This window comes from Plecotus auritus (assembly GCF_963455305.1).
Source record: "Plecotus auritus genome assembly, chromosome: 7".
NCBI lineage: Eukaryota > Metazoa > Chordata > Mammalia > Chiroptera > Vespertilionidae > Plecotus > Plecotus auritus.
In genome coordinates this window covers 39333824-39357109 of record NC_137774.1, presented here as the reverse complement: position 1 = coordinate 39357109, position 23286 = coordinate 39333824, and the positions used below count along the sequence as shown (strand labels likewise).

At 50.3% G+C, this 23286-nt stretch overlaps 1 pseudogene across 1 annotated transcript in view; it reads right to left on the bottom strand.

Annotated features, from left to right (window-relative positions):
* LOC308252565 (phosphofurin acidic cluster sorting protein 2-like) overlaps positions 1 to 23286 on the bottom strand; it is a 63341-nt pseudogene that overhangs the window by 8709 nt on the left and 31346 nt on the right. Inside the window, exon 9 of the transcript in view lies at positions 6016 to 6623. The product of the transcript in view is annotated as a phosphofurin acidic cluster sorting protein 2-like (transcript). The remainder of the gene's footprint in view (positions 1 to 6015; positions 6624 to 23286) is intronic.

Below are 23286 nucleotides of genomic sequence, written 5' to 3'. Positions count from 1 at the left end.
CTATTGGGGATCGATCCCCCACCCTGGGCATGTGCCCTTAACTGCAATAGAACCCTGGACCTTTCAGTCCACAGGCCGACACTCTATCCACTGAGCCAAACCGGCTAGGGCACTCATTGTTGTTTTGATTTGCATCTCTTGGATGATTAGTGGCTTTGAGCATATTTTCATAAGGACAAGAGACATATGAAAACAGAATTTTTTTTCTTGTGACTAATAAAAAGAATTTTATTAAACTCACTGAAGTCACATGTCCACATACAACCATCATCACTGTGGTCTGGCCAGTGAGATGTGCTGATACCTCCACTCTGGGGCCCTGAACCACACACCCCAGAACCACCTGGATGTGGAAATTGGCAGCTGTTAGAAAGGGGGAAATGGAAGTCATGTCCACCACAGGCCATTGTCAAATAAAACATTGACTTCTGGTTCCCACTCTGACATATAAGAGCTTGGAAGTCCTTACACTCATTCTTACAATAAAAAAAAAAAAAAGATGAACAATCCAAAAAACAGAAACTCTTTTTCAATCCATCTGAAATTAACTATGACTGTGAAGTACAATACAAGCTAGCCTATCTTCCTGATAAGATGGAAAACATCTTTTCCACTCAAAGTGAGAGACAAAATAAAAAAGCATAAGAGAAGACAGATCTGAACACATCAAAATGTAACACCTCTATTTGGCAAAACACACATCAAATTGAGACAAATGGTAAGCTAGAGAAACCATTTGCAAGTTACATGGCAAAAAGGTGATATCCAAAACAGTTCAGATTTCCTAGCAATCCAATGGAAAAGAGGGCAAAGGGTCTCAAACCGAAATTCCAAAACAAGGAATAGGCCAAAAAAGCATGTAAAAGATATCCAACTGCAGTTTAAACCAGAATGAACAATTCAAATGAAAATATTGCTCTTTCTCACCCTGGACAGGGTGCCTCATCAGTTGGTTGGGGAGTCATCCCATACACCAAAAGGTTGCAGGTTTGATTCCCGGTCAGGACACATACCTAGGTTGTGGGTTCTGAAAATGTTCTGGAACTAGAGAGTGTTTGTGATGTTATGGAACAGTTGCAAAAAATTGTGAATGTACTTGATGGAATTTATACTTGGAAGGATCAAAGAACTAAAATTTATATAATTTAAATTTATTTTAATATAATATTTAAAATACATTTTATTTTACTCAATAGTATAAGGAAAATGCACTAAAGTTCTAAGTATGTGTAAGATAAACACAAAAATGTTTTAAATTGCTATTATTGGGGAGGGGAAGCCCTCTCTGCCATGGCAGCTGAAACAGGCTGCCGACCAGGACCTGGGACCACATGCCTCGCAGGAGCTGAGGCGAGTTGCTCACAAGCTGAGGTGGGTCCACATCTGAAAATTCAGTGACAGCTGTGCCTGGAGCCTGCTCTGGCTCTGGAGAAGGCACCAGAGTTGGCGTTTCCTCTTTAGGTATTTCTTCATCTTATTCTGGAGCTGCTTCTAGGGATCCAGGAAGAGAATATGTTACACCATGACTGCCTTTTGTGTACCTTCCAAGGAAGGGAACCTCCCATCTCCATCACTAAAATCCCAGTTCAAACCCAAACCCAGGAAGTCGTCCAGACTGCAGGCCATGGGCACTGACCTGAGCAACTCTGTGTTCCTGCCTAACCCCAGCCTCTGGGAGCTCTTGTCTGTGTGGTCCAGCCCCATCCCACCCCCTCACACACACCACCCTCTCTGACTCCGCCTCCTTCTGTGTCTCAGCCTCAGTGGGCTCAGGTGCTCCAGCTGTGAGGGAGATACTGGGCCTGGTTTGGCAGGTCTGGGACTGGATAGGTGAGCTCTATGGAGGCCAAAAGCATGATCAGGCTGGGAAATTCTGGAGGCCGATAAAAATCTTGAGGGTACTGGTCCAGCCTGATGCCCAGAGTGCAGAAGATGGCCCTGGGGAGAGAGAGAGATGGACAGCAGGGTCTGAGGCCTGGCCTTTCCTTCCACACGGCCTCCCAGAGCACCACTCAGAGAGCCTGGGGTCCTGTGCCTGCTGCTCCTGCCCATCCAGAAGCCAGACCTACTCCTTGTCCACCTTCATCCTGGCAGTCCTGGCAGAGATGTGTCTGGTCACCCAGGAGGGGCTGGCAGAAAGCCCTCCTAACTGACAGCTCTGGATCAATGAGGGAACCACTTGTACCCCTTCTTCATGGGAACCTGACATGCTCTCTCAGTGTCCCCATTCCCTCCCTCTACCCTCCCACCCAAATGTCAACTCCATGAGGACAGGGAGGGCTGGTGTCTGCTCTGTTCATGTCACTCATTGGCACACAGTAGGTGCTCCAGGAATAGCTGACCAATGAGCGAACAAAGAAAATCCGTCTCCACCTCTGCCGACCCAGAGACCTCCTAACACCTCAGACTTTGGCTCCTGGACCTACATGCTGCCTAATTCACTAGCTGCCTGTGGGGTTCTTCTCCTCCCGTTGACATTTACCTCCCATGGGTAGAGAGCAACAGCCACACTGCCACTGAGGAGGTTCTACAGATTAGTGAGCAAGGTCCCTGGATAGGGGTGCAGGCAGGGCTGGGATGAGGAGTGGACGGGTATGAATTTTCTGAGGGGCTCACTCTGTCCACTGACCTCCCCACTCGCCCACACCACCCATATCCACATGCACAGCTCTCTGATTCATGTCCTTTTCTCTAGGAGAAGCCCTCAGACCTCTGCCCTCTTGCAGAAATCCCACCATGAGTGGGATCCAGGGTTCTGCCAGCACCTTGAATTCACACTCCCCATACTCCTCTCCTGGCTCTGACCCAAAACTGACTCACGTTTTCTGCTGGAACAGAGGTCCGCCATCCTCTTCACAATACGGGAAGATGTGCCATAGGTAGAGGAGGCCAGGATGATGTCACATCGGCTGTCCTGTGGACACTATGAGCCTGTGACTGAATCGCTGAGCCAACTGCAGAATCGCTCCCGACTAGAATGAAGCTCTGCAGTGCAGGCTTGGGGTCTGCTCTGAGCACTGGATATGGTCAGTGCCTAAAGACGTGTCTGTACCTGGCAGACTTCTCATATATTTGCTGAATGAGTGAGCCCAAACCAGCCCCATCTCGGATAGCTGGGCGAGCCTGGGCCCCACTGCTCACCCCTGGGGTTTCTGATCTGGCTTCACCCAGGAAAGGGACCCATAATGGAATTTCCAATCTCTTTATCTAATGAGAAAAGTGCTTAGCCCTAGGCCTTGAGGAGAATCACGCATTTGGCAGAGATTTTGTCAATAGTAAGAGAAAATGACCAATTGGCTCAATCACAGCCCCTCCAGCAGACCTCTCCACTGTCCAGACACCCAGAGGCACCCCACTGAGACCCTACAATAACCTATTGGGCCTCATTTCTCCCCATGTTCTGAGGAACAAAGAATCAGAGTCATGCAGTGACCTGAAGATTCACAGCAAACAGGTGGCCAATGACCACTGTGCTGTGCAGGGGCAGGGGCTCACCTGGTACATGGCTGGTCCCTCACCTGTTGTAGCAAATGCTCTATAATAACACGGAAAGGTGGGGACAAATGTGGGGTCCCTGCCCAGGAAGGTGGGCACCGGTATTTGAGCCCAGGTGGTCAGTACCACACTGGTCCTTTGCTTTTTCTCTTCTGTTTTGCCTCGTGAGGAGGGAGTTTATTGGACACCACGAGAGGGTGGGACTGGGGCCACTGGGCTGGTTGCAGCTGGGCCCAGGCTGGCTGACCGGCCTCCGTGTTCTGTCAGGTGCTCCCATGGGAGGACAGCGCTGAGTCGGGCACACAGTGAGGCTGACTCCCCGGGAAGCAGAGTCCTGGCTTCCAGGAGGGGCAGGTCTTGAAGGTGAGAACCTTTCTCAATGGCGGTTTCTGGGTCCTGAGGGCCATCACCTTCAATGATTGTCCAGATCAACCCTGTCTGCCTGACCCCCCACTCGCCAGAGCGTTCTGGGTAATAAGCAGAGCAGCTGGGGGCTCCCTGTGGGCTCCACCACGTTACTTTCCAGGTTGTGAGCTCATTCACACTGAAAAGGGTTCCACTTTGTGTTTCCAGAGTCTGTCTCGGTGCTAAACTGAAATGTGAACAGAAAAGCGGCTGGTCCTTCCCGGGCTTGGCCAGGGCAGGGGAAGGGCAGGGGACGGGCAGGCTCGAAGGTGGGATTGGAGCATCTAAAGATGCAGGTGGGGAAGTGCTTGACGTGGGAGCTTCACGTTGTTTCACTCCATGCCGTCAAAGAGGACCCGCAGTGCGTCCTGAGGGTGCTTAGCCCTGCAGATCAGGCGGCTGATGCCTTCCGGCACTGGCTCTGGTACTCCACGTCCTTGTCCTTGGTTTTCCTGGGCAAACACATCACCTTCTTGTTGTTCTCCTTGTCCACAGTCATGGACCTGGAGGGCGTGGCTGCAGCCTCACCCCTGCTGGGCAGCCTGCTGACTTGCAGAGACTGGAAGGTGCACTTGAGGGTGTTGTTGGCAGTAGCCTGGTCTTTGTTCTCGGTGTCTCTCTTCCTGTCTGTGGGCTGCGCTGCCGTCCAGTAATCCACCTGCGGCCCCATCAGCTCAGCGCCAGCACCCTGGCTGGAGGAGCACTCGTCTCCACTCACAGAAGGGGAGGAGGGAAGATGTGTGAGGCCTCCTTGTTTGCCACAGACCTGTGTGGTGGGGTGGACGACAGTACACTAGAGCCCAAGCGGGCCACATAATCTCAGTGTCCTGATGCGGCCCAGAATGGTCCCACAATTCCAGTTCCACCACCCCCACGAAGGGAATGATGGTCAAAGAATCCTCATTGGGGCTCTTCTGTTTGTAGGTGAGTGTGGCCTCCATGATGGGCAGTTGGTGGGCACAATTGGCCCCTGAGACGTACTGTGTGATTCTCAACACCATGCCCAGCGTGTCGTGGACAGCCCTGTGGGCCTCCTTGTAGAACAGGTCCTGCCAGGCCAGGTCCTGGAAGAAGCTCTTGTAACAGTAATGCACGGAGCCCAGGTACCTGGCCACAGGGTGGGACACCCAGCAGATGACCAGGAAGCACATGTAGCCCAGCCAGGGGGGGGCAGGTTGTAGGACAGCAGCTCTAGGAAGAGCCACAGCACAGCGCTGAAGTAGTGCTGTGCCCCTGCCACCACGATCTTCACAGGCTTCGGGGGATGGGAATTGAGGTGACAGTACCTCTGAATCCACGAGATGATGGTGCTGAAGGCCGCCTGGACCTCAGCCTTGGAGCAGGTGCACACCCCGGGCAGCATGTGTTGCTGCAGAACTCAGACGGGAACTGCCTCTGCCAGTCAAGGCGTTGAGGAGGAGGATGTTCTGGGGCAGCTGGTGTCAGAGATGAGGATGTGGTTCAGCTGGTCGTACACCGTCTCCCTGGGGATCTGCAGCTGGCTCAGCGGGTCGGGGCAGTGCTTGTTGTCCAGGCTGTGGACCCACTTGTTCCTGGCTGTGCCACCTGCCGCCCCTTCAGGAATGTGCTCCAGCCCCAGCAGCCCTCCTGCTCCTCTGGGATCTGTGGAAGGGATGAGGAGAGACTCGGTCTTGGTGATGCGCCCACTGGTTGCTTGGGGCTCGTCTTCTCAGGCACATGGGTTGGACCTGGAGGCTCCTCCTGGCACTGGCACTGTGGATGCTCTAGCTCTCCATATGAGAGCTGGGCTGGGACAGGTCTTCCAAGTATGGCCTGAGCCAGGGCTTCGGGGTCCTGAGGACACGCTCATGGGCCACTGTCCCTGGGGCTCCCTAGTGAGTCATATAGCAGATCCAGGTCCTTCACCTCAGGGACCTGCTCCGAAGACTCCTGCTCTGAGTCCAGGTCTTTCTCCCACACTTGCACCCTGCGCAGCCACGCCCCAACTTTCTTGTTGGCATCTTGTTGCCTGGTCATGAATGGCGATCTTACTTCTCCTTGGCGCTGCTTTTTGGGCTCCTCAAAGTCGAAGTCCTCCTCCTCCTGGTCCTGCCCGTGCCCGGAATCATGGCTGGTCTGTTGCTCCAAGAAGATTTCATACTCCATCTCTGAGTAATGAACCCTGGACTGGGTCTTGGGGCCGGCCTGCCCGGTGCTGTCCTCGGGGTCAATGGGCTGGCTGGACAGGGAGGCGATGCTGACCTCACCCACGTGGGCACATGCCTCCATGATGGTGCTATGGAGGCTCAGCATCTGGCCACCTTCAAGGGGTCGCTGCATCACCTGAGCCATGTCAATGGTGCCCAGGGCGAGCTTCCGGTAACACAGGATGGTCTGGTTTTTAAGACGCTGCTTCTGCTGCAGCATGATCTGTAAGCTGTTGCCTTCTCTCTTTAGGAAGCGAGGGTACTGCAGGGAGGTCAGCGCCAGGTCGGTCTTCACGTGACTGCTAGGGGGCAGCAGAATCTCGTCTGACCTCAAGATGTTTTTGGAGCCCTGCAGTTTCACAGTGATCCCCACAGCACTGAGCTCCTTCTCCAGCTTCTTGTAGATCAGCAGCTTGGCTAAGGTGAGGCTACACAGCCTGGGCACGCAGGTGGGGCTGGAGCATTCAAAAACAAGTTCATGGGCACTTGTGTGTTGAGTGCGGTGGGCATGCTGTCCAGGCCCGCAGGCGCCCATATAGCATTCTGATTTCTATCCTGTGTTGAGACAGAGAGGGCACATGCCATCAGAGGCAGCTCATAAACTGCCAGGTGAGTTGGGGGCTGCAGCTCAGACCGAACTTCTAGGAGTTGGTAGCAGGATTGGTAGCAGGAGTTGGGGCAGAAGTGACCACAGGTGCCACATGCTAACCTGGCGGCCTCCAAACTCAGAGACCTAAAGTGACCACAAAGGATGGTCTGAAATTAAAACTTAACTAAATGCAGTTTGTGGTGGGTAGTCAAGTCCTAGGCCTGTATCTTCCCTGACTAGGGTCAATCTTTACCTTAACTGAGCCTATTGTCTTTTTGCATCTAGAATAACATATCCTCGGAATGTCAACGTAATTTTCCTTTATTCAGATCCCTCAAAGCACAGGCACCGCTCTGCTCTCTGCAGAGACCACACATCCCCTCATTGTTATTGTTTCGTTGTTGACTGTTAACTACCCTGCACACACCCAAGTGAAAGAAGTCACCATTTTACTATTCATCCAACCTCAGAGTTTTCCCCACTTTGCTTTCTCCTGGCTCCCTAGTCTATCACCAGTGGATTTCATGGGACCCACAGAGGTCTCCTGTTTGAATTTTAATGTATAAATAAGGTGCAAAGCTGCCATTCTCCAGAGCATTATCTCCATCCATTTGAGATTTTGTTTCCCAGCAATTGGTGACACTTTGTCTCAAATAAACTCACAAAAATTCTTCACAGGTTTGAAAATTTTTTACATTGACATGATAAATGATACTTGACAGGAAAAGTAGAATTGTAGGGGAGGAATGATGAAAAACATTAGTACCTTAGGTCATTTCTTAGCAGAGGACGGACAGCACCTCCCTGTATTAACAGCATCAGTCCTGGGATTTCTGACAAAACATCTCATTCTAAGATGGGAACACAGAGGCTTTTCCTGGGGTGGGAGGGTCTGGATATTAGGACAATGGGGTGGGACTGGTATGTGATCCCACAATTGACATGTCAACAGGGCAGCACAGCTGACATGTCAACAGGACGGGATCATATCCAGGTCCCACAGCAATGAAGAGATGGATCACTAGCCTTGATAACAGGTCTCCCTCCTGGTATGTTGTGCAGCCCAAGGAGGCCCCAGCTCCTGACATGGAGGGTCTGGGATGTGGTTCTCAGGGCAGCAAAGGGTAAAGCAACAGACTTGGTACCTTGAGCCCCATGTCCTTTTGGCAAAAGCATCCCCACTAATCACGATGATGTGTAAGAGTGGGAGAAGGTGTATAAGGATTGTCAGGACAACATGGACACATGGAGATGGGCGTTAAAAAGAGAAAGTCTGTAGAAAAATGCAAAAATACTCTTGACTGAGCATGACATGAAATGGAGCAAAGTCTCCCTTCTCATATTCCTAACACTTTGTGGGCAGTGACTTTACATCTCTTCTGAAAGGGGCTGGACAGTGAGAGTGGGTTGGGAGGAGGAGATGCAGACCCAGATGCCTTTGGAAATTGGAATCCGGGAGGGATCTCGAGGGAATAGCAGGGCAGCTTCTGGAACCCAGGGACTCCTTTGACTGCAAGGGATCCCGGAGTCTGGGAGGGGACATGGGTGGCTGGCCAGCCTGCCTGCTGGTCGAACTCCTGGTCGAGGGGACAATTTGCATATTAGCCTTTTATTATATAGGATATACACTGAGTGGCCAGATTATTATGCATTCAGAGATCATAATAATCTGGCCACTCAGTTTATAATAAAGAGTTAATATGCAAATGGTAATCATGCCCTCGCAGCGGGGCCTGGGAACTTGAGGCCGCACCCCCAACCTAGCACCAGGCCAGGGGACCTGAGGCTGCACCCCCTGCCTGGTGGGGCTTGATGGGGGACCTGAGGCTGTGCCCCCCACCCAGTGGGCCTTGATGGGGGACCTGAGGTTGCACCCCCCACCCTGGCACCAGGCCAGGGGACCTGAGGCCGCACCAGGGGACATGAGGCTGTGTCCCCCACCTGGCAGGGCTTGATGGGGGACCTGATGCTATGTGCCCCCCGTCCCCGGCACCACGGCCGGGGTACCTGAGGCCCGGCCAGGGGACCTGAGGCCGTGCCCCCCACCCGACAGTGTTTGACGGGGGACCTGAGGCTGCACCCTCTGCCCTGTGGGGCTTGACGGGGGTGGTGCCAGCTGGGTCTGGGTCTCATGCAATTTCAAGACTTGCGCAGGTGGGCAGGGACTTGACTCTGGGTCCTGCGGCACTCCCCAGACTCTGACAGGGGGAGATTTTCATATACATTTTACTAAGTTTCTTTCATCTCTGACACTTCTATTATAGAGAAGGGCAAATAGCAATATTAAAATATTTCCTCTAATTAATTCCCTTTTAATATGGATGAATTTCGTGTACTGGGCCACTAGTAAAAACATAATTTTGTAATGTCAAAATAATTTTCCTTTATTCAGACCCCTCAAAGCACAGGCACTGCTCTGCTCTCTGCAAAGACCACACATCCCCTCATTGAGTTCATTGTTGACTGTTAACATCCTGCACACACCTAAGTGAAAGAAGTACATGTCTATCATTTTATTTTATTTTATTTGGGGGGGGGCATAATAAATTTTTTTAATATTGATTTCTTTAATTTTATTGTTTAAGGTATTAAAAATAGTAGTACATATGTCTCTTTCCACCCCTTCCCCCCAGTGACCTACCCCGGCCTCCCCTACCACCCTGCACTTGCCCTCAGTATCTATCATATTTATTACCTTTTATCCAGTCCCAGAGATTTCCCTGCTGTGATTTCTCCTGCTTCCCTAATATATCACCAATGGATTTCATGAAACCCACACAAGTCTCCACTTTTGATTGTAATGTATAAAATAAGGTGCAAAGCTGCCATTCTCCGGAGCATTATTATCTCATTCGGTTGAGATTTTGCTTCAGTGCAATTGTCTACACTTTGGCTCAACTAAACTCAGAAAAATTCTGCACAGGTTTTCATGTTTTCTACATGGACAAGAGAAAAGGTTCTCGGCAGGCAAAGTAGATTTGGAGGTGAGTGATGATGAGACACCTTGGTATCTTAGTCATTTCTTAGCAGAAGATGGACAGCACCTCCCTGTGTTAACAAGGTAACCCTGAGATTTCTGACAGAACATCCCATTCTAAGATGGGAACACAGAGGCTTTTCCTGGGGTGGGAGGGTCTGGGTATTAGGACAAGTGGGGTGTTCAGGGCAGCACCACTGACATGACAACAGGAGGGGATTACGTACAAGTCCCACAGCAGTGAAGAGATGGATCGCCAGCCCTGGTAACATGTCCCCCTCCTGGTATGTTGTGCATCCCTGGGAGGACCCAGCTCCTGACAGGGAGGGACCATGGGGATGTGGTCCCCAAGGCAGCAAAAAGCAAAGCAACAGACTTGGTACCTTGAGCCCCATGTCCTTTTGGGAAAAGCATCCCTACTAATCACAATGATGTGTAAGAGTGAGAGAAGGTGTGTAAGGATTGTCAGGACAACATGGACACGTGGAGATGGGTGTTAAAAAGGGAAAGTCTGGCCCTGACCGGTTTGACTCAGTGGATGGAGTGTCAGCCTGTGGACTCAAGGGTCCCAGGTTCAATTCCAGTCAAGGGCGTGTACCTTGGTTGCGGGCACATCCCCAGTGGGGGGTGTGCAGGAGGCTGCTGATTGATGTTACTCTCTCATCAATTTTTCTAACTCTCTCTCCCTCTCCCTTCCTCTCTGTAAAAAATCAATAAAATACTTTTTTTAAAAAAAAAGGGGGGGGGAAGTCTGTAGAAAAATGCAAAAATACTCTTGACTGAGAATAAAGTGAAATGGAACAATGTCTCTCCTCTGATATTCCTAACACTTTGTGGGCAATGACTTTGCATCTCTTCTGAAAGGGGCTGGACAGCCAGAGTGGGTTGTGGGGAGGATACGGGCCCCAGATTCCTTTGGAAATTGGGCTCTAGGAGGGACCTAGGGGCCTAGCAGAGCAGCTTCTGGAACCCAGGGCTCTCTTCAACTACATGGGATCCTGGAGTCTGGGTCACCTCAGCACCTGCACTCACCCCGCAGCCGTGCTGCACACTGGAGGATGGATGGGGCACCTGTGCCTCCTGCAGGGGCATGGAGTTGAGGACCCCATCTGTTGGCTCCTCTCTGTTCTCCTGTGTGGAGCTCTGTAAAGACAGTTCCCAGTCACCAGGGGAAAGCCTCAGAGCCCGGTTTTGCTGGTTCTGTGACCCCTGTGACCCTCCACTCCAGACACACACACAGTGTGATCCGTTCAGGCCTCCACTGCGGAGGAAAAGCAGTGACAGCCTGAGGGCCTAGGACTCCCATTGGCGCAGATAAGGGACCCCTCTGGAAGCCCATCTCCAAGGGCCTGCCCTGCCCTGCCCTGGGGTGTGATCACAGCAGAGCCTCTAAGTGATCCGCTGCCCCAAAAGCTGTTCCTGTCCCAGGGTTCTCCCTTCAGGTTCCTCTTCCCAATACATGAAGAGGAGGGGATGTGGGTTGCACAGGGATGGTGCACAGAGGTGGCCTGCCTGAATGGGTCTGACCCAGCCCACCTTGTGTTACCTGAGGCCATATTTTTAAAAATGGCCAGCAACGTCGGGGACGAGGGTTGAACCAACGTCTGCACCGTCTGGAAAAGCTCTCACTGCGGGGTCTCCGGAAGCAAGAGCACCAATCACTGGGAACACAGCAAGAGAACATCTTGCACTGGCAAATGCCTCTTGGCAAGTGAGCTGCCTGTGGGGCTAGATGTGGGGGCCTGGATACAGGGTTTCCAAGTTCTATTGGATAGTGACCTCAATACCTGGGATTGTCTTGCCTGAGTCCCCTCATCTCATGACAGCTATGCAAATAGTCCTGTGGGCGCTGTCTGTGGACCTCTCTTCCCCGTGAAGCACCTGATCTGTACACAGTGGCACCAACACACCCCTAGCTCCCTAGAAACTCTGGGTGCAGCCAGGATCCCAGAGTTGAGGAAACTGACCTGGGCTCAGACTCAACCCCTCATTCTTACCTCTTCTGGATCCTGGATAAGTCATTGTGCCTGTCAGGGCCCGTCTTTCTCCTGCCTGCACCATGGGTTATGCAGCAAGTGCTTCTGAGGGCTGTTCAGGCTCATGTGGGGGTAGCTGTAAAGTAGGAGGAGGACTGTCGCATGTAGGTAGTGCCTCCAACCTCTTTTTCCTTCCTGTTGTCACCTCTTCTGAGTCTGCTTTTCTTCTAATCCCACCCAAGGTCATCACATCTAGAGTGTGTGTGTGTGTGTGTGTGTGTGTGTGTGTGTGTGTGTTTGTGTGCGCGCGCACGCACGCGCGTGCATGCCAGTGCTCCCTTTCTGGATCCCAGAACAAAACGGCCCCACATAGGGAGGAACAGGCAGGAGCTGCCCAGTATGTCAGGATTTCTAATTTTCAGACCACCTCTGTGGGGGAGGTGGGAGCCTTGGCCTGGAAGGTCTGAACATTCCTGAACTCTGGACTCTGAATGTCATGTACCCTGTCCAATCCCTGCCTGACTATGGGCTTCTGTTTCCCACTTATCCAATGAGGGTGTGATTCAGGACTGCGTAAGCATGAGCTCAGCATAAGGGGGCCCAGCCCCAGCTTTCTCCACTGCGGGTGGGTTGTGGACAGAGGTGCACCTTTGTGATTCCAGATCTGGGCGCCTTTTCAGACAAATACTGTCTAGGCTGCCAAATGCTCACCGTCTCCCCCAGGCCATTTCCATGTCTGTACACGATTTCACCAGCACAGCCTTTTCCAGAGCCCCTGATGGAACCTGGGTGCACCTAGGACCCCAACTTTGAGGACACACAGCTGGGTTTATCTCACGCTCTGCATTCTGACCATCTGTGATCCTGGGCAAGGCATGGACCTCTCGGGTCACCGGTTCTCTCCTCAGTGACTCCCCATGGTCTTCACCTTCCTCATGTGGTGTGAATGTGTGCCCTCCCCTTAAGTGTGGGTGTCAGTAGTGACTCCATAGAAGATGGCAAAGGGATCCAACATGACCTCCATGATATGGTTCTAAAAGTCAGTGCCTAGCCCAGCCAGAGTGGTTGAGCATCATTCTGGGCACTGAATGTTTGCTGTTTGGTTCCTGGTCAGGGCACGTACCTAGGTTATGGGTTTGATCCCTAGTTGGGGTGCATACAGGAGGCAACCAATTGATACTTCTCTCTCACACTGATGTCTCTCTCTCTCTCTCTCTCTCTCTCTCTCTCTCTCTCTCTCTCTCTTTCTCTCTCTCTCTCTCTCTCTCCCCTCTCTCCCCCCCCCGCCTCAAGTCAATTTTTTGAAAAAGAAATTTAATTTAACAATTTTAAAGCAAATGCATTTTATTTATTTTTTAATCTTTATTGTTGAAAGTGTTACATATGTCCCCTTTTTCCCCCATTGATCTCTTCTAGCCAATCCCTGCCCCCCACCCCAGGCCTTCACCACCCTATTGTCTGTGTCCCTGGGTTATGCTACATGCATTCAAGTTCTTTGGTTGATCCCTTCCCACCCTGAAAAGTTTTTTTAAAAGTCAGTGCCATGGCCAAAACTGGTTTGACTCAATGGATAGAGCGTCAGCCTGCGGACTGAAAGGTCCCAGGTTCGATTCCGGTCAAAGGCATGTAACTTGGTTGCGGGCACATCCCCAGTAGGAGGTGTGCAAGAGGCAGCTGATCGATGTTTCTCTCTCATCGATGTTTCTGACTATCTATCCCTCTTCCTTCCTCTCTGTAAAAAATTAATAAAATATATTTTTTAAAAAATAAATAAAAATAAAATAAAAGTCAGTGCCTACCACTTGCTCACTCTGATCTGTTCTCTTCCCCACACACACACAGGAATAAGCCTCTGTGCTGTGAGCTGCTATCTGGAGAGACCCACATGGCCTAGCACTGAATGAGACCAACAGACAGAGAGGAAGTCAGGCCTTCCATCCAAACTGAATCCCAGAGTCCCCCCGAGTGAGCTCAGACCCTCAGTGACACAGATCCTGCCTCAGGTGACACCACAGTAGTCCCAGCTGAGCCATGCGGGATTCCTCGTCAGAGATGTGTGAGCTAGTAAGTGTGTGTTGGTTAAGTCTCTAGTGTGGGGTAACTCTCAGCAATAGATCACTAGCATGGTCGTCCCACACCAGGCCCTGCCCTGCCCTCCTATCTCCCTCATTTTTCTCCTCCCAGTTCCCTCCAGTCCCCACCCCCTCATTTCTAACACCCTCTGCCTCCAGTTTTGAGGATGGCTGTGAAACTTAGGAAAGGACCCTGGAAAGTAGAGCCAAACTGAAAAGTGTAATTTAAAATAGGAAACAGCATCTGTTGAGACCACAGTTCTGAGCTTCCAAGGTGAGGAGACGCTCCACGGGAGGCGGGTGGCTGCCCCTCCAGGCCCATTGCCAGTGCGCACAAGTGCACTGACCATCACCATGGACCTCTAAGGTAGACCTGCCCCTTGATTTCCAGACCTCCATTTAATTCCACAAAGTTTTCATCAGCTGCCATTGTGAAATCAGGATGAAGAGGGTAGACAAGTACTTATTCTTCTTTCTGGTTTAGGAATTGCATCCTAAAGAGAGTCTGTACAGTGTTCCCGCGATGGGCTCACGTTCTCAGTGCTTATGGTCCTCAGGGTCAATGGTAGGACTCCTCACACTCCATTAGAATTTCCTTTCTATCTGTGTCAACCAACAGGGCTGAACTCCATGAAAGCAGGGACCGTGCATGTGGTCCAAAGTTAATACCCATTTGTCCTGAGACAGTGTAGCTTGTGCCATGGCTGGGCGCCATACGAGGCTATTAGTCCATCCTCACCCGGTGGTTCAGAGCATCGAAGAGGATTGATGTAAAGGGAGAAGCCAGGCTGATCCACAACCTCGTTCAGCCTTGGGGCCTGAGAAAGAATGGCTGCTGGGCTCTGGTAAGACGGAAGAGCCTCAGGAAAAAGCTCAGCTGAACCAGGGCTCAGGGGCTGAGGGCGGAGAGAGGCTCTTACCCCAGAGGAGATTTGGAAGCGGTGCCTGTGGAGGAGATGAGTGTGGACCCTGGGCCCTGGGACATTCCCTGTCCCCTCTTCAGTGCTATGGGCCAACAGAGGAGATGCTCAGAAGGCTGTTCAGTGCTAGTGGAACAGGGTGGAGTTTCTGTCCAGGTGCAGGTGGCAGTCAGTGTTCAGGAACTGCTTGCTGCTGGTTAAACCCTACAGCATTCTGCAACTTGGAAGCCAGGGGGTGCTTAAGACCATGCTTTGCCCATGTGCTGGTGGGAGATGAAGTCAAATGAAATGTGGATTCCTAAGGACATTCGTGACATAAAGGGTCCCTGCCCCAATGCACATCAGTCAGTTCCACCCACAGTCCCATTGTCCTCGGTCTCAAGAATGTCACATCCTTAAAGCAGGTGGCTCTTCGGGGACAATCTATTCCTAACCTTAACTTACGGTAACACAACCAAGGCCCAGAGAAAAACTGGCTTGCTCAATATTATGAAGGTTGTTTGGTGACAGTGTTGACCACAAGGAAGGTCCCCTGATTCTCAGTGAACACTCATGCTGGTTCCAGCCTTTGCAAATTGCTAACCTGTCTTCCACTGATTTCCTCAACTTTAGATGAGTACTATTACCTCACTACATTTGATGGGCACTTTTACACCTTTTATCTCATGTGATTGAGTTGAGTATCCTGTGGAGAATGATTCTTATTCCTCTTTGACACTCTGCTAAACCAAGACAAGATGAGTCTCTCCCCTGAGTCACACAGAGAGTTATGGTGGAGCTGCGACTGGAGCTCAGAAATCCTGACCCTGGGACAAGTTGTTAAGTTCTATTCCCATTTTTTAGATTTATTGATTGATTTTTAGAGGGGGAGAGAGAGAGAGAGAGAGAGAGAGAGTCATCAATCAATTGTTCCACTTATTTGTGCACTCGTTGGTTGATTACTGTATGTGCCCTGACTGGGGATCAAACCTGCAAACTTGGTGTATCGGGATGATGCTCTAACCAATGGAGCTACTAGGCCAGGGCCTCTAATCACATCTTCTTGTAATTTATCTTTTCATTCATCCTATGAGTACTCAGTGAGAGTCTGTCGTGTGCCAGAACCCTGCTCCTCGGGCAGTTCCTTGCCCGGTTGTGGGGAGGGCAGTACATCAATATTATCAGAACAATACAGGCTTTGAAAATAGTGATGCAAAGCTGTCATGGGATTCTGCAAGAAGCAATAAAAACCATTCGGGAGATTCATAGGGCCTCACAGAACAGGTGGCTGTAGAATGGGGTCCTGAAAGGTGAGCTCAGTTCTGCAGGTGGAAAGAGTGCAAAGAGAACAGTGTGGAGGGGGAGCAGAACATCTCAAAAGAGCTGCTGGGTTTGATCCACACCCAGATTGTTCCCCACACCTTGCCACCATCCTCGCCCAGGAAAGGACTGTCAGATCCTAGAGAATATGTGTTGGAACTAAGTGTAAGATAATATCTCATGGTTGCTCCAAACAGGATTCAGCACAGTGTAAGCTTCAGTGCTCTGCTTCCATTTGCCTCAATATTATGGGATAAAATAATTGCTACTTTTCATTCAGAGCTTCCTTTTATTTCCCATGGTCCTCAGTTTCAGAGTCAATTGCTGAATCTCAAATGAAGCCTTTGATTTCTTTGCTTTGTGTTTTTATTCTTAAAATAAAAAATACTTTTCCTTGTCCTACTGAACTGTTAAAAACTAGCCCAGCTGGTGTGGCTCAGTGGTTGAGCATCAACCTATGAACCAGGAGATCACGGTTCGATTCCTGGTCTGATTCCCAGTCGCAGTACATGCCCAGGTTGCAGGCTCAATTTCCAGTGTAGGGCATGCAGGAGGCTGCTGATCAATGATTCCTTCTCATCATTGATGTTTCTATCTCTCTATCCCTCTCCCTTCCTCTCTGAAATCAATAAAACGATTTAAAATTTAAAAAGCTAAATGAACGCAGTCCAAGTGAGCCAACCAGGTTCTGTGGGAATCATGTAGCAGAGGACGGGACCCCTGCCTCATGCAATCCAACAAAGCAGCCTTCAGATGTAAAGAGGAGCAGCCGCTGGCATCCCTGCTGCTCCAAGTACATCTAGTTGATAACCTCTGTGCTGCTTTTGCTCTGTGATGTGAAGTCACCATATTTTGCTCCCCACTGTTAACCCTCCATTCATATTACCTCCAAGTCCCGACCACCACAAATGTTTTATTCTACACAAAACAAACATAATTATCTGGTCCCTATGGCTCTGTGAACATTTCCTTGGAGCCTGTACTCTAGAGTAGAATGTCTGGGACACGATTTACCTGTGTTCTTAGCTGGACGGATACATCCTCACCAGCAGTACCAAGAGTTCCTGAAACTCTGAGTACCGCCAATAGGCCTGCTCTGGCTATGGTACATTTCTGCAGGAGACTGATTATTTCAATAAAACATAGAGAAAAGCTGGATCCAGCTTCGTAAATAGTTTCTGTGTGGCCATAAGAAAGCAACCATGTCAGCCAGGAATGGCAGATCCAGGACCCCCAAGAGAAAGGAAACTCAGTGAGTGAGCACGGCCCCTGCACTGCTTTTCCTCTCAAGACATCAGTCATGGTTTGTTGTTGTTGTTGTTGTTGTTGTTGTTGTTGTTGTTGCTGCTGCTGCTGCTGCTGTTGTTCATGTTTGTGTTTTGGCATCTCTCCATGTTAATGCAGAGGCAGGTTGGGTGATCTCCCATCACACTTTAGCTCTGACATTCTTCTTTGGGGGAAAATACAGATGACAGTTGAGCATTGACCTATGAACCAGGAGGTCACGGTTTGATTCTGGTCGGGGCACATGCCTGGGTTGTGGGCTCAGTTCCCAGGAGGAGGCAGCCAATCAATGATTCTCTCTCATCATTGATGTTTCTATCTCTCTCTCCCTCTCCCTTCCTCTCTGAAATCAATAAAAATATATTTAAATAAATAAATAAAAGGCATCCTATAAATTGTAACTATATCCATTGAATAACTCCTCCTTGCCCTGCTCCTCCCAGACCCTGATGACCATGAATCTTTCTGTCTCTATGAAGGATACTAATCTAGGAACCTCGTTAATAGGATTCATGGGGTTTGGGTTCTTACTTATGCTCTCTATCCCTCATGCAGCCAACCTGAGTTTTAACCAACGATGTCGGTGGCCCACTAGCAGCGACGTCCTCACTCCCCTGGAAAAGGAGGGTAACCTGGTGCTCTCTTCCCCCAATTCCAGGGCTGGGCTTGAGGATGGGAAGAGTTGACCCCTAGAGGGACGCCAGACACCTGCTGCATCCCACCCCTCTCGGCCGTCTTCACAGACCACTGCGTGGTGGGCGATGCTGAACTGCAGAGTGGGCAGGACTCATCACGCTCCACTTCATACCAAGATGGGGCTTCCCAGAGGACATCAACGCACACCAGGATTAGGGCTCACCTGTGCCCTTTGTCCTTCCAGAGGGTGAGATCACAGCAGAGGCTTGCACACCGCCCCTCTGTGCTGGGTTCCAGCTCAGAGGCTGTGTCTTTGAAGAGGGTGACAGGGGCTAATCAAGCCACCTCTCCCTGATGGGCATCTTCTCCATTTGCTTTTGTTTTCTCCCCACATTGTCTGAGTACCTTTTGGTTCTTTTTTTTATTTAAATATATTTGTATTGATTTCAGAGAGGAAGACGAGAGGAAGAGAGAAATCGAAGCATCATTGATGAGAGTGAATCATTTATCGGCTGCCTCCTGCACACCAGACACAGGGAATCAAGCCTGCAACCCAGGCATGTGCCTGACCGGGAATCGAACCGTGACCTCCTGATTCATAGGTCAATGCTCAACCACTGAGCCACGCCGGCCAGGCTACCTTTTAGTTCTCGGTAAAATACAAAGAAAATAAAGAGAGAGCCTTATCATAAAAGTTCAGATGGCGGCTATGGAAAGAGAGGGGGTGGCAGTAGCCGGAGAGACGTCCATAATGTTCTGTTCATTGACCCGGGCGACAGTCCCAGGCGCAGAGGTAATTCATTGGACAGCACATTGTGCTTTTCCTATATTTCCCCGTGTTTGATCTATACCAAACACAAATAACAAGTAGCAGGTACACCAATACAACTATCTGCATTTGCAATAGTGCGTAAAAGTAAGCAGAAAAATAAACTGCTTTTGGGTGGGGAACTGAATGGGAATGGAGATATGAGGAAAATAAAAGGATGAATAAAGTAAGAGAAGGACTTCAACATCAACAGATCAATGATGTTTAGATTCCTGGAGTTGAGGATTAGAAATAGCTCAGACTCTGAAACTGAAGCCAAGATTGTACAAAAGGAAAACCTTCAATATAAAAATTAATAACTTATTGTAAGCATTTTGACATGCAAAATCCAAAAGCTACACCAGGGCTTACATGGAAATGAAATCTCCGTTTCCTCCTCAACATGAGGATAACAGCTCCATCGCATAAGGCTGTGAAGGTCAAGGAGGATGTTAGACGGCAGGTACCGTGATTCCGGGCACATTTAAGGGCTCATTGATGGTGGGAGGAGTTCCTGCCAGCTGTCAGAACAAACCTGCAGGACAACTGGGGATGAGTCAACAGAGCATGCTGCCTTCAGAGTCCCACCCTCTTTATGTCCAGAAACCCAGTTTCTATTCCAAATTTCCTGTCCTGTTATGATGCATCCCAGTGCACCCCCTCCTCGCCCCCAGCCCCATTCAATTTTGGGACAGGAGACAATTCTAGGTGTTGTCGCTTGGGGGTTGCATGGGATTTTACCAGGAAATGCTGAACAAACGCCTAGGTGTGTCCCACCCACCTGAGTGAGACAGTGGTCCAGGCTGAGCTTTATAAAGGGACCAGTCTTTGTCCAGATGCACTGCACACTCATCCTTCCCCTCAGCACTGCCTCCTCGGCTCCAGGAAGTCTGCACCAGGTGGGGTTCTCAGGGCCCAGCATGTCTGCTGTCTGCAGGAGCAGGGGAAGCAGTGATGGGAGAGGATTCAGGAGCCTGGGCCCAGTCTCCGCTCTGCCTCCCATGGGGCTGAGGCTTCACACTGAGGTCCTCTTCTGCAGCAAGATGAAGGGACCAGACCTTCCCCATTGCTCTGTTGGCTCCCTGTGACAACCCTTGTGGAACATCCCCAGTTGTAACTGAGGACATGACCCTCCCTCTCCTCCATGTCTTCTCTCTCTCTGGACTCAGCGAACTGTCAGGCCCCAGATTGCTGTAGACCCACTGTGCACCCAACCTCAAGGTAGAGTGGCTATCCCTGCCAAATCCTTGAAGATTCTCCTAACCCCAGGCCTGGGACCCCCACTCTCCTTGCCCTGGTGACGAGACCTGCCCTTACCTGGGTCAGGGACTGATCCACAAAAATCCCCAACCTCCTCTCCGCCTGGGGGAATGATGGTGACCTCCTAGGCACAAGCCTCAGCTCTGCACTTGGCCCAGCTGACAGGGGCCTTGGCTAACTCCACTTAGCGAATAACAATAGGGAACTTTCTCCCAGATCAGTAGAAGATGGTGGCTTGTGGGCACCCGTGTGAGCCATGGGCACTTCCTGGGTGCTTTGGTAATTCTGTGATGTGAGGGCAGCACTGTCCCATTTCTCTGGCTTTAGATCCAGAGTATTGGGGAAATTACCAGCTTTAGGCTACAGGATGTTCTCTTTATTTAAATGTGGTCTAGACTTTTAGTTCCAGAGAGCAGGGAGACACAAAGGACAAATAATCCCCAATAACAGACAACCCAAGGATCCCAGCTCCCTTCCACCCAACAGCCTAAGATCCGGGGCAGGTGTTTCTCTTCTCATAAACCTGAGCCTGGCTCCTAGTCCCTCTTTCTCTCGCCCACGGGTGGCCCCATAAGGTTTCCACCGGGGCCCAGGACAGGGCTGTGTTTCTCTGCTCACACTCACCATCCTACCCACGCTCATGCCTGGGACCTTCCCCAGCCCACTTCACACAGTTCTTGCTGTATGGTCTGGTCAGCCCTCAGGGGACCTTGTTCAAGCCCAGTAGGGTCAGACCAGATCGTTCAGATGTTATTTTGTCCAGAGACCCAACCCTGACATTGATGCTGGAGATTAACTCGGTGCTACTGGAAGTGTGGGGGGTGTCTAAATGCTCTGTTGGGCTCGGCGCCCCACCTCGGGCTTCATTCCTTCTCCGTGTGGTTGACCCCTCCCCTCTCTGCTTCTGCCTCCTGTGGTCCTATCCTCCATGCACTTCTGTTTTCTCCTCCATTTCCTCTGGACCCTGACCTGCACGGGCCCCATCCCAGCCTTGGTCCCAACCTGTACCTCGTGAGCATCTCATCCCACCTCCTAGGGGAACACAGTTCCTCCTGCTCTACCTGAACCTCATTTCATTGGCTCCTCAGCCCCCACCCCTTTGTATAACTATCAGATTTCACCCAGTGAACTCCGAGGTTACTGACCAACTGGGCTCAGGAAGAGGTTGCTGCCCAGAGAAGCGGCGGTGCCCCGGGTGCTGCTGGCTGCCGGGCACCGCAGGAGCCGGACACTGAATGAGCTGCAGGAACCTAGGATTGGATGCGCTGCCCAGGCTGCAGGAGCCAGACCTGAGCCCCACGCATGTGCCTGTGTCCCAGAGTTTGCCCAGCAAGCACAGAACCAGAAACAGAACCCTTCTCCTGCAACGTGCCTCTTGCGCCCTCTACTGGCAAAGCTGAACATGGTGCCAGTTGACAAGGGAAACATGACTCTTGCGCCCTCTACTGGCAAAGCTGAACATGGTGCCCGTTGACAAGGGAAACATGACTCTTACGCCCTCTACTGGCAAAGATGAACATGGTGCCAGTTGACAAGGGAAACATGACTGGATCCATTTCACAGTCTAGGCCTGAAGGGAAAACTTGGTGCTGAGACCAGCTCAGCTGCTCTTCAGGGCGAGAATAAAGGTAAACAAAAAATTATCACAAACCCGTAAGGAAAAGACCAACCACCCAATAGAAAGAAAAGAAATACGGAGAAGCACAGAGAAAAGCTGAAAGCGGAGGCAGATAGGACCTTTGCTGTCCTTCCGGGGGCTCAGCTGCACCCCTGCCCTTTGATTCTAGAAGACACCCCTGTCTCTTTTGAATGAATGCCTCCTTTTCTGTCAGCTTAAACTAGCTGGAGCTGGCTTGAAGCCCTGCCACAAAGTCAGCCTAATCAATACAAGCTGGCAACAAGTCACTGAATTAAAATCTTAGATAATTTTATCATCGCTGAGTCCTTGTAAAAGTTTGTAACTGTTGGTATCTCTGGAATTTTAACCTTTGCAGTTTGGGGAAACTTTCTTCCCTAGGGGAAAATTCTATAATAAAGAAGTTAAAATTTTTTTTCATTATATTCATTATTGCACTCTAAGTAGCTGGATGACATCTGGGCCTCCTTGTCCATTTTCCCTGGACGTTTTCTGAGAGCCCTTACTAGTGACAAATTCTTGTAAAACCTGCCGATTGATATTTTAGAGCAAAGGTATAAAGACTTCCTTGTCAGTTTTATATTTAAATTCCTTAAATATAATATCTTGCAGGAGATTACTAAGATTCATCTGACCCAATAATTTGAGCAAGTTCTCTACCCTCTTTCTCATAAACACGCCTTTCCATAGTACAGTCTTGCTGCATCTATCCCGTCTTCATGTGTATGTTTTCCTGTGGACCCATTTATGTTGCAGTTCTTTTTATTCCCTCTTTCATAGGGGCTGTGTCATGTTATTCATCCACTCGATGGAGTCAATTCATCAACCACATTCTTCGCCTGCTGGAGTTATGAGATTCACTCACCTTTAACACCATTAGTGCCACGCACACTTCACCCTGGGTGTCTTCAGCTTTTCCCAGCAGCGATTTCATACCTAGATGGCAGGTAGGTTTCCACAGTCTCACATCCCATCTCTCATCTGATCATTTGTTTTGGTTTGAAGAAAGGGGCTCTAGCTGTTTTCAATTTTAAGTTTCCATTTAACTTTTGATTCTCTCAGTATCTGATTTTCCTTTTCACCAAATTCCTTCTGCTTCCTGCATGATGCTCATCTTTTCTCCCAATGTTCCTATTACAGGCTGCCCTGTAATGTCCTCCATGCAGCCATAGTCCATTCTCCCCTGAAACTACTCCTTACAAGCTTTATTTGATGCATATTTCTCTATTCTGTTCTCTCTGGCAACTCCCTTTCATTTTCCTGCAAGATCTTGTGCCTCGCTGGGACACAAGACATTTGTGTGACAATGATTATGACAGTCCCTTAGGTGGGGGGCCGGCATCTTTCAACTCCCCTGCACCCTCAATTCCCCCACCGCTTCCTCACTGGGCCTGAGACACTGTAACAGGAGAGAGGCTTACACAGAGCCTGCACACTGGATCAGTGGTTCCAAAGGGAAAGGCCACAGCAGAACCCCTCCTGTGCTTGGTGAGATACAGGCCCCGGGGCCCACCCAGTCCAGTGAGTTCTAGTCTCTGGAATCTGCATGTTAACATCACTCCAGGGATTCCTATGTGCCCTGAGGCTGAGCTGCTAGAGAAGGCCTCCCTCCAAAGCTGGGAGCAGCATCCTGTTCTGAGTGGAGAGGGCTGCTCTGAAGTTGGGGATGACCTTCTACAAAGTTTCTCCAGGTGTTATCTCCAGGTATGTTTCCAGCAGGTATTATCTCTGCCTAAGGAAGTGGAAACCGCCCGGCCGGTG